We start from the raw sequence: 10958 nt of genomic DNA on the forward strand, positions 1-10958 counted from the left end.
AGGAAGACAAGAATTTTGTGATGTAATCCTTCTCCTTCACTTTTACATGGGGAATGTAATCTGTTAGAACTGTAATAATTAAATGCAATTAGATCAGTCAAACCACGTGGAAATAGGCCCCTCAAATTTATAAAGGCATTCATTTAATCCAGTATCTTAACTTTCAAAGCTTAAAAGGACAAATATTTAAGCTGATGGTCACACACTGTGCATCCTAACAATTCCCTGACTGTACACAGGCTGCCTGGCCATGAAATGCAGAGAAAGTGTGAATTTCTTCCATTAGAAAGTCTTTTTGTTAGTGAGATTCAGTTTGTCACCACTATTTTGTGGTTATGCAACAGAATAAAAGTCAAAATTTTGAAAAAGGCTGTCACAACTCTCAGGTCTATTTGGCACTTTTGTCTGAGACAAAGAAATAGCCCAACATGCCAACTTCAGAGGCATCCAGAACCAGGCAAGAGCTGTCCCTTCTCCCTGCAGTTCTGCCAAGGCACCTTAGTCCTGGCCCCCAGTATCTCCATGCTTCAGCAACCAAACCTCTCCTGTCAGAACCTGTCAGTTATGGAAAACTGGGCCAGACTCTGGTTTGGTTTTGTAATTTGGATTACAAATGTCTTCTTGGAATCAAAGTGAGTGGACCAAGCTCATTAAGCCTGTCCTAGACAGCTTCTGAAGCTTTGCGCATAATGACTGAGGCTGACCATCAGAGGTGGAATGTTATGAATTAATATACACATTCCAAAATTTGACCTATTCCTTCCTTTCTTTTATTTTGCTTCTCTCTTTTAAGAGCAATTTATGCTCATTTATCAAAATGTTTGATAGCCAACAGGAAAATAAAATAATAAATAATAAATAAAAATCAAAGTATTTATTACCTTCGAGTTTTAAAGGAAATAAAGCCCAACAATGATTGTACCTTGAATTTATTTTCTTCATAGGATATGAAATATGAAGAAAGAAAAAATAGCAGGAACTGTCATTCTGTCTTCAATGCAGAGCTAAAGAAGGTGCAAAGAAAACTCAAAGAAATAACTTTATGATGACTGATTTAAAAAATGTTAATACATAGATTACCTGTTTGTTAGAGGAAACACTAAATATTCTGGATTAACTTGAAAGCGTATTAAATGCCCTTGCTGAACTTGTTTCAAGAATTCCACCAGACTTTCATTCAAATATTCTGAGATCGGCAGTAGTTTTCTGGTTGGCAAGATTGCATTTTGATCAGAGACCTGCAGAAAGTACCTGTGCACGTCCAGCTGCTGTGAATGGATCCTGGTGCAGCCAGGCTTTTGTTATTTATGGCCTGGTGGACACACAGTCAGCATACTGCTAAATGTCATCCTGATTCAGGCAGTCCTACTGCAAGGAGAGGAACTCTGTTAGTGGTCAGGCTGTCATAGGCATTGCAATAAAGTCCTTCTTTGACATCTTTCAGGTATCAAAGTTGAAGCCTCTCTCCTCCAAAGGTTTACCCCAATCATTGAATCAGTGTTGAGACTAAAATCTTATAAAATTAGAACTGCCAGCACAGTGGCCTCAGTGTTGCAGTATCTATATATCTATACATCTATATAGCTATAAAATCTTTTCCCTGGCTCCTTTGCATTACTCTGCAGTATTACTATTCAAGGCTTCCTAGTGGGAACTGCTGCTGAATTGTGTGGTGACAGGGTTTGCTTTCATAATCAATTATGAATTCCACTGAAAAAGGCAATCCAATTATTCCCTAGCTCCCAACTATGCCAAGCACAAGAGCTTATGAGGCCACACATTCAGTGAGATAAGGGAACTGATCCAGCTTAAAACTGACCTACCAAAGAAAATAGTTAGCCCTCATGCCAATGGAAATGGGAAGAATCCTCATTCAAGAACAAGAACTTACACTGTCTCAATATCATCATTCAAATTCACCTATGCATTTTCCATATTCACTTCTCAGAACACAGCCCCCATTTTTACATAGATTGTGTTGCCTGCTCCTATCCATCCAGCTGTATGAGTCTGCATTTGTCTGTACTAAATGAATAGGTAGATTTGTTTGCACAGTCTGAGGTCACAAACTACTCTTCATGGGTGCCCTGACCAGGTCATGACCTGCCACCCAAACAATTTTTACATCACCCTTAGATACCCGCAATGATTTTGTATCTATCATTCATGTGCAGAAATGCAAAGAGTCAGACCTCCGACCATCCCCACACAAACATGGTAAAAACACTCCCATTTACATGATGATTCCCTATTAACAACTGCTTTTTGATAACTGTCAGTTAACCAACACTTAATCCACTTAAGATGGGCTTTGCTGATATTGTAGAGTGTTAGTTTTTTATCAGTGTCACACAGTAGTAAGTCAGATGCTGTACAAAAGCCTATTACACCTACATACACAATAAAGCCCACCCTATTATCACCACAATTTTACAACTTGAGCCTCCAAAGCTGCTAAATTCTTTTCCATTTTTTAACATCCCATGTCTAAGTTTTCAACCTTGAACAGTAACTGAAGAAATGGAAATTAAATAATTTACCAGTTTGAGATTCTAACCAGTAAATTGCTGTGAATTTGTAACTGCACTATCATTTTCATTGTACTACATTGGCCATTTAGGTGAATGATAACCCAGGAGACAGCACCATGCAGGGCTAGCAAACAAGTAAATCATTTAGATTGCACACTGCTTTCAGCTGAAAAAGGGGCAGTAAATCTGTCCTGCCATTGCCTTCTCTTTTGTTGAATTTTCAGGATGGTGCAGTCTTTCCATTGAAACAAATAAAAACCCTCAAATTCTAGTGATTTAATTTATTGTCTGGGTTTTGCGCATAATGACTGAGGCTGACCAATACAAGGCAGTGCCCTAGAAGAATAGGCTTAGCCATTTAAGATCGTGCTGCCAGATAGATCACACAGCTGGCTTTAAGCAGATGAGGAGAAAATTCTGGTTACAGCATGGCACCATCTAATGGCTTCGGCTTTAACTGCAAGAACTCAAACAGCTTTAAGTGCTGGCCATACAAATTGCCCTTCTACCATTACTTTGCTCACCCATCTCACTATGTAGCACAGCTACATGGAAGGATAAAAAAAAGAGCAAATAATGTATGTTTAAAATATAAATCTGGGCTGACAACTTACATGGTAGCACCAACTGCAACCTATTTTCAAACCATGACTGAACACTTCAGTTCCAAGAGAAGTATTTTAACACAAAATGTAGGTATACAAACAGCACAGTGTTGTCTAGACACAGAAATAATAAAGTACTGTATTTTCATTGAATCATAAAATGGTTTGGGTTGGAAGGGACCTCAAAGATCATCTAGTTCCAACCCCACTTCCATGGGCAGGGACACCTCCCAGTAGACCGGGTTGCTCAAAGCTCCATCCAGCCCGGCCTTGAACATTTTCAGGGATGGGGCATCCACAACTTCTTGGGGAGCCTCTGCCAGGGCCTCACCATCTTCACAAGCACGAATTTTTTCTTAGCATCTAATCTAAAGCTACTGTCTGTTAGTTTGAAGCCATTCCCCCATGTCCTGACACTCCAGGCCCTTCTACAAAGCCCCTCTCCATCTTTCTGGTGGGCTCCCTTCAGGCACTGCAAGGCCACAATTCAGTCATCCCAAAGTCTTCTCTTCTTCAGGCTGAATGGTCTCAATTCTCTCGGCCTTTCCTCACAGCAGAGATGCTCCATACCTCTATCACCTTGGTGACCTCCTCTGGACTTGCATCAACACGTCAATGTCCTTTCTGTGCTGGGGACCCCCATATTTCTAACTTACTTTTGGATAATTTCTGCTAAGAAAAGGTATGCCTAGATTTTACATTATTTTGCACGGTGGAACTTCACATTACTTTACAATTATGGTAAGAAACACAGAACTTTGTAAAATACTGTGACAACTTTTTTGACTTGTTTGTCAGAAAGTTCAAGGTAAGAGGTAATCAGGACACTTGGGTTGCATTCCTATCTGCTGGTGACTTACTGTATTATACTGAGCAGATCAGTCTGGCTGCATGAAAATAGCTTTTGTTGCAAGCATGGAAATGCTAATATTAAAATTCCTTGTAAGCATGCCAATGATTTAATAATCTTTTAAGTATATCAAGAACTAAAACCATGAGAAAACAATATTGTTATATAAATTTCCTTGCAGGAAATGCAATGGCCAGTATTGATGCTCAGAATAGCCACAGCATAGGCAGAAATCTTCATTTGAATATAAGTGTTGTTTAAGACCACGACTGACATTTAGAAGTTAATAAAAACCAAGTGGTTTTCACTTAAAAGTGAAAGGCTGCATAACTTTACCATTCCATCAATTCCATTCAACACCATTAAAATGTAGTTTAAATCTAAGAAAAGGGTGATTGAACACAGGAACAGGTTCCCTGGAGAGGCTGTGTGGTCTCTGCTCTTGGAGGTACTGAAAAGCCAACACACCTCAGCCCTGGACATCCTGCTGTAGCTGCCCTTGCTCTGAGCAGGGTGGGACTGGTTGTTCTCCAGAGGCGCCTGCCCACTTTGGCCATCCTGTGGGTCTGTGATTTTCTAAAATTTCTGTTGCTGCTTTAGAAATAAAACCCAAAACCTCGACACAGAATTAAATTGTGTTCATCTCCAAATCTTGTGATTATTTTCCAGATCTTCTAAGATTTAGAAAAGTTCCCTCTCGTATAAATATTTAGGATGATATCTCAGGCTAGCCAGGGAGTGAATTACTGGAAAGATTTAATACTGGATCTGGAAGTAACTCAATGGCTCCAGAGACAAACTAAACATAATGAAAATGTTTCAAGTCACTGAGGTGGAATTCAGTCACAGCTGGTATATTCCATAAAATATAGATTTTTTTCATTTAAGAAATAACCCTATGAATAAACCAGCAAAAATTTAAAGGCAGATCTATAAAGTAATTCAACTGTTCTCACATATTGAAAATATATTTACAGAAATTCTAAGAACTGAAATAACAATTTTTGAAAAGAGTGAATAGAAGTACAAAATCTAGTGATAGAGAAATAGAGTTAACACACATACCCCAAACTTCCTCTCTTTTATCCTTTAGAGAGACACAGTCAGAAGATCTCCTTGCTACCCTTTCCTCCGGACAGACTTTCACATGTTCCACGTATGTCCAGCTAACCAGTTGCTTCTGTGACTACTGCTGCCTTGGAGCCTGCTCCTATCACTACTGCAAAAGCATTTGCTGGCTCAGCTATAATTTGGTTGTCCCCTTTTACGGTTACAGTGTGAAACTTTGGAAGTGCAGCTGAGTCTGACTCATGTTCCAGGCAGCAGGATGTGTATGGGTACACACACTTTGGCGAAGCCTAAAGCACCACGACAGTGCACTTCTACGAGACCCCTCAGGTAAAACTGGATCCCAAATACAGCTTTGAGGTCTGTGCTTCAGGGATGCACTAACACACTTGTCCAGCTCACAGCAAACTGAGATATGAGTAGGGCACTGCTGCTTCCAATGCTTTGAGCAGTTAAAATCACGGTCACTTGGCCAGGAGTGCAGTGCATGCCACAACCTGCACAGATAAGAGTCTAGCAGAGGAGATAGTCTGAAGTATACTGCCATTAATTTTAAGAGTAGATACGTTATTCAAATATATCAAATTTTTTAAAAGCAAAAGTAAGAATTTATTTAGTGTACTAGAAGCACCTGCCTGTGGAAAAAACCCAAACATAAAATAATTAAATACTCAGTCACAGAATCATATGTTATAACTTTGCATTTATATATTTAGAGTTCTGTTCCAACTACAGATTCTTGCAATTGGAATACAAAAGCCCTCTGGCAAAATTTAAATATAAAAATGTAGACATAGTTCTTGTTTACAGGGATAGTTGTAAAAGCAAGAAAGAGAAACAACAGCCTGAGGCATTGACAACAAGTTCTTTCCAGCTGGAAACGCCATGCACATAAGGTAAGCTGCTTTACAAGGTAAGCAGAGGAATACATTTACCACTGGCTGTACAAACACACAACAAAAGATCACCATAGGATATACACGGGGAAATAAATACTAAGAGTAAGTGCATAAATGTCTAAGTGCATTTTTCGTATAAGGGGAAATCAGAGCATTTGGCAATGGCCAGCATTAAAACTAGGGAAAAAGATTCACCATCTTCCTGCACTGAGGAGAAAACAGAATGCGGATACAGACCCAGTGAACTGCCTCCTGTTCAGTAGAAATACTTGTAGAGTTGTATCCCTTATGCTGACTTTAAAATGTGACTTCAGTGAAAATTCTTCTTCTTCCTTTAATACATCATTCAAACTCGGTAGCAAAGAACAGACCCTTCAACAAATAGCACACTTTCCTTTCTGCATAACTTAGGCTCATCTGGCTGGACAGTCTTCATCCAGGGGTTGAAAAATCTGTTTTTGTAAATATTCTGCACTCCACTCTCAGTTAGAATCTCTGCTTTTCCCAGTTCTCTAAAGTCATGTCACATCCTATTGAAGTGTTAAGTAGAAAGACAGAAAAATGCAAATTGCGGTTCACATTGAAAGGAAATGACAGTTTAGAGGGTTTGTGTAGCACAATTCAGAAACTCTACACTATTTTACTGCTTGCATGTCTATCCTCTGCTACTGACTGCTCCAAGTAACTACAGTGCCACACACTCCTTCTCAGAAAACAACTCAGTCATTATTTGTTACTTGAACTTTTTTTTCTTAGCAGAATACTTCCACAAATTTCCTCCCAACTAGTTCCTCTAAGAAAGAAAATCTATGTCTCTTTTAATGTCTGGCCCTTTATATTTTATACATACAAATATCACATTATATTCTGTGGTTTTAAAAGTAATCATTTGGCTACTTCAACAAGGAAAAATACTATTTTCTCCTTTGTATAAAAAGATGCCTTTCTAAAGAATGCCCCCGCAGATCCAATAAAGCTTCTAGAACAGACAACACATCATATCTACTCTGCAAGAACAAGAGCCTCTCAGCAGCCACTATCTGTTGTTTCTCCTCTTGCTGTATTTGGCATGACAGTAACCCCTCTGCTGACACTATTTGCTTTCCCTAAACTGCTGTCTGTATTACCAGAACTGGTTTCCTTTTTTTCTGTATGTGCTCCCTCCCCACAGAGCTCTCCAGATCACCACCTTCTACCTGGTCTCATGAAAATGATGTTATATAAGTAATTCTGTCCTCTGCATTCAGTATATTCTCCAGTTTATATTTGCCTATGCTGTCTATCAGGCAGACCAAATATCTTGTAATAAAAAATTTAACTCACAGTACTTTATATGATTCTCTGTATTTTCTTGCTGTGATGATTTACCCTGGAACTGCCAAACTGAAGATTGGTTCAGACTATGCACTCACTACTGACCAAACACTTTTTTTCTGAATTTTCTTTCTAGGAAACAAAGGTTCAGAATAGCATTGAGGGTCTGACACTATACTGCAACAAACATGACTGCATCAGTTGGCATCAAATGGAGATGAAGGGTTTGAAATTGATGCTGAACTGGAAATATTATACACCAGCTTTAAGTTATATCAGTCAGTCAAGTAATAACTTTCAGTTATTAATGTCTTTACAGCAGAACTGTGTTTCAGTTCAAGTGCCAAACTCCTCTCTTTTTGTTCCAGCTGGATGGCCTGGCAGGGCAATAAGCAGACATTGTCAGTGGCAGCACAGCCATGCTGTACAATGAGCTTCACAGCACAAGCACTATTTCTTCAGTCTTTCTATTTTGACTTACACTGGGCTAATTTAGGCAGATTTACCATCAATTAAATATGACAATGAATACAGCAAAGTCAAACAAAGTTCAATTTCCTACAAATACAATATAAAATAAGGCACTGAGTGTATTCACTGCTTACCAACTTCAGGTTCTTAAGATTCATTCCCAGTGTCTATTTTTCAGGCAGTTGAAATAACATTCAAGGAAGTGATCAGATGTAATGAAATGGTTTCAGAGTAGTTTTACATTGTATATCTAGAAAGAATGTACAAAGTTTTGTCTTAAAGTCTCACTAATGAAACAAAAACCTTGGGAGAAGGATTGTCATATATTTGTAAATAAACAATCTGCCACTGTAAGCTGAAAAAAGGCATTTGACAAGAGGAAGGGAAAGGAGTATCAATGCTGAGAAGACCATACTTCTAGACCTTTTTTCACTAGTGTCCCATGGCATACAAGATACTCTTAACCAAACAGTGACTATATTTTAGTTAATTTCTGCAGTGCTTAGCAGAATTCTCAAGACAGTGGAATAATCAGCACACAGAGGGGTGAGCAGTCCAGAGCCTCCCTGACGGAGCTCCCTCACCCTGCATTTTAATCACTCGGGAATGTATGAAGAAGAGGTAATACTGTATGTAACACATTTATAAAGTAACTTGGGTACATTACAATGGTGTCTGCTTAAGATGATTCCACGCTTCTTTACCTCTAAATCTCCCCACTAACTCTATTCTGGTATTATCAGCAAAGCTGAAAGGGGCATATAAAGCAGGGGAGAGAAGCATAAAAAAGGCCATACCATTAACTCAGATATAATGAACAGTCACTTATGGCACTTTAAACCGTTCTTAAAATTCATGGAAACTTCGGTTATGTGAAGTTTCACTCCTACACAGTCTTCTCTGAATTATTCTTCAGTGGGATTTCTTCTGTGATCAGCAGCTCTAATAATCAGGCACTACAGACGGGTTCTGCTCTGCTGGTGCTGGGGTGGTCATAGTGATGCCTGACAGACTGTGCAGATGAGAGGATGTGTGTCATACTGGAAAGGGGTAGGAGATTATTAGTCTATTTTCCATAGCCTTTCTGTCCTTTTGCTCCCAATGGGATGATTTTGCAGTGGCATAATACAGGGTTTGTACACCCCATTATATGAGTCTGGAAGGAGCTCATGGGCTGTTGGGTACCTAATCAGCCTCTCCCAGAGGCAAACAAGAGACTTCAAAGGAGAAACAAAAAAAGGAAGAGCCCCGCCTAATTAGTGCTCAGCTAACAGAAGCAGACTTGGGGGAAGACACAAGGAGAACTGGTCCCTGTCCGAGTCCCATGGTAGAGAGAAAGGCTTGACAAAAGCTTTGTGGCTTCTTGGCTGACAATGCTCAACTTCAGCTTCCCTGAGCCATGGCAGCACAGACGCTTCCATGAGTCAGGGGTTCAGAGAGAAGAACAAAGAATCTGCTGTCAAAACAGCCTAGAAACAAACAACAATGGTACACTTCTGTATGTCCAGGTCTAATTTTACATACACCAAAAGAAATAGAGGTTGCCCTATCTTAAGCAGAGGGTTACATCCATTCAGTCCTTTGGGTGTCCCAGGGCTGTGTGGAGCAGCAGAATGAAGTTGGCAAAGGGCTTTTAAACATTAACTTTGTAAACTTTTGTGCCTTTTATTATAAAAGACATGAAAAGATTTGTTTTTGTCATAACAGGTGTTTTTAGGTCTTTTCGTTTCTTACTTTTTTCCTAAGAAATGTCAGAAACGAAATCTTGGTGACTTGCCCATGAGAGTGTAACTGAGAAGAGGACAATGATCTAAGACAAATATATGTTCATAAGGAGCTCATAAATAAATACTTAATAAAGGAACAAATGTATCCTAATTTCTCTTACAGACTTCCTACTTCCCAGAATTGTGAACCACATTGATACCTCATCTGGCTCTTCACAGGTTAGCAACATATTATTAAAAAAAAAAATCATAAAATATAGGAAAAATTAAAAAGATAACCAAGATAAATTTTAATGGCTTTTTATACCTGTGCCTTAACTGTCTTTAGCAGAAAGGGATTATGAGAAAATATCGTTCCAGAAGAATTTTTTTATAAACAATTTCACAATCAAACCAGCTAGATATTTACTGCTTAAATGTTTTATGAATGCATGTGTATACATGAATATATTTAAAAAAAAATTATTTTGTCCTTTTCTTTGGTATGATTAATTTTAATTTTAAATGTTCTTTCTCAATTTAGTTCTTCTCTCTCCAACTGCATCTTGGATCAAAGTTGGGATAACTAAGTACACAGATATTAACAGAATATACCATTTGAGTATAGAGAGCTCCAACATGAATATTTTCTCTTAGAAACCTTTTAATTTCTTGCTTGCATCTTGCTGTGCTGGAAACAAAGTAGATTGATTTCTCATAATTCCCAGGAGAATTTATGGCATTGACAGCTGAGGAAAGGGACACAGAAGCTTTGGAGACATTAAAATAACAGAGACAAGAGCTTAAAAACAGGATCTATACAAACTGCTTCACATCCTGTATTATGAAACCTACTCACGTCTAGAGGATACCACTTTGTTTTCAAAGACCAAATGAAGTGCACAGTCAGATTTATTATATGCTTCAATAAAAGAGAGATATGTTCTCTGAATAAGGAATCCATGCTCTAATGCACAGCAAAACCAATGTACAATTTTCCTATTTCACATTCTTCGTACTGAGTATCATAGAAGTGCACAAGCATTTCCATGCAGGTTAATTCATAGATGGGGAAATAAAACTCATGTTAATAACAGAAATCTGTAAAAGCTCAAGTCCTTAGAACAGAGGTTTTAAAAGCAAGCAGAATTAAGAGTGGCTGTTCACCACAAGGTAACTGAGGGAAAAAATATTAAGGATGGATGAACTCTGGTGACAGTGTCTGTTTATTCTTTATCTTAAGACTAATCAAGAGGGCATAATCAAAATACTAAAAAAAAAAAGAAAAGAAAACAAAAGAAAATTATCTCTTAAAATGGAGAGATTAACTGGTAACTCTCTTAATGTTTACTATAAGCTCTTGATAATCAAGGACCTTCTGTAAAAATACCCAACATGTGGGTTTTAAAACATAATGAATAAAACCTAATTTAGAAACACTTGATTTCTGTGTTAAAAAAACCCAGAAAGCAGAAAACCCTCATGATCTAAAGAGGCCAAAGGAAAGACAGCAT

At 38.3% G+C, this 10958-nt stretch overlaps 1 long non-coding RNA gene across 1 annotated transcript; it reads left to right on the plus strand.

Annotated features, from left to right (window-relative positions):
• Positions 1–5051: 5051 nt before the first annotated feature.
• Positions 5052–9881, plus strand: LOC116450845. The gene is made up of 3 exons (XR_004242986.1): positions 5052–5384; positions 5865–5950; positions 9629–9881. It is a non-coding gene; the product is annotated as an uncharacterized LOC116450845 (long non-coding RNA).
• Positions 9882–10958: the final 1077 nt, after the last annotated feature.

The sequence above is a fragment of the Corvus moneduloides genome, chromosome 14 (genome assembly GCF_009650955.1).
Source record: "Corvus moneduloides isolate bCorMon1 chromosome 14, bCorMon1.pri, whole genome shotgun sequence".
Taxonomy (NCBI): Eukaryota; Metazoa; Chordata; class Aves; order Passeriformes; family Corvidae; genus Corvus; species Corvus moneduloides.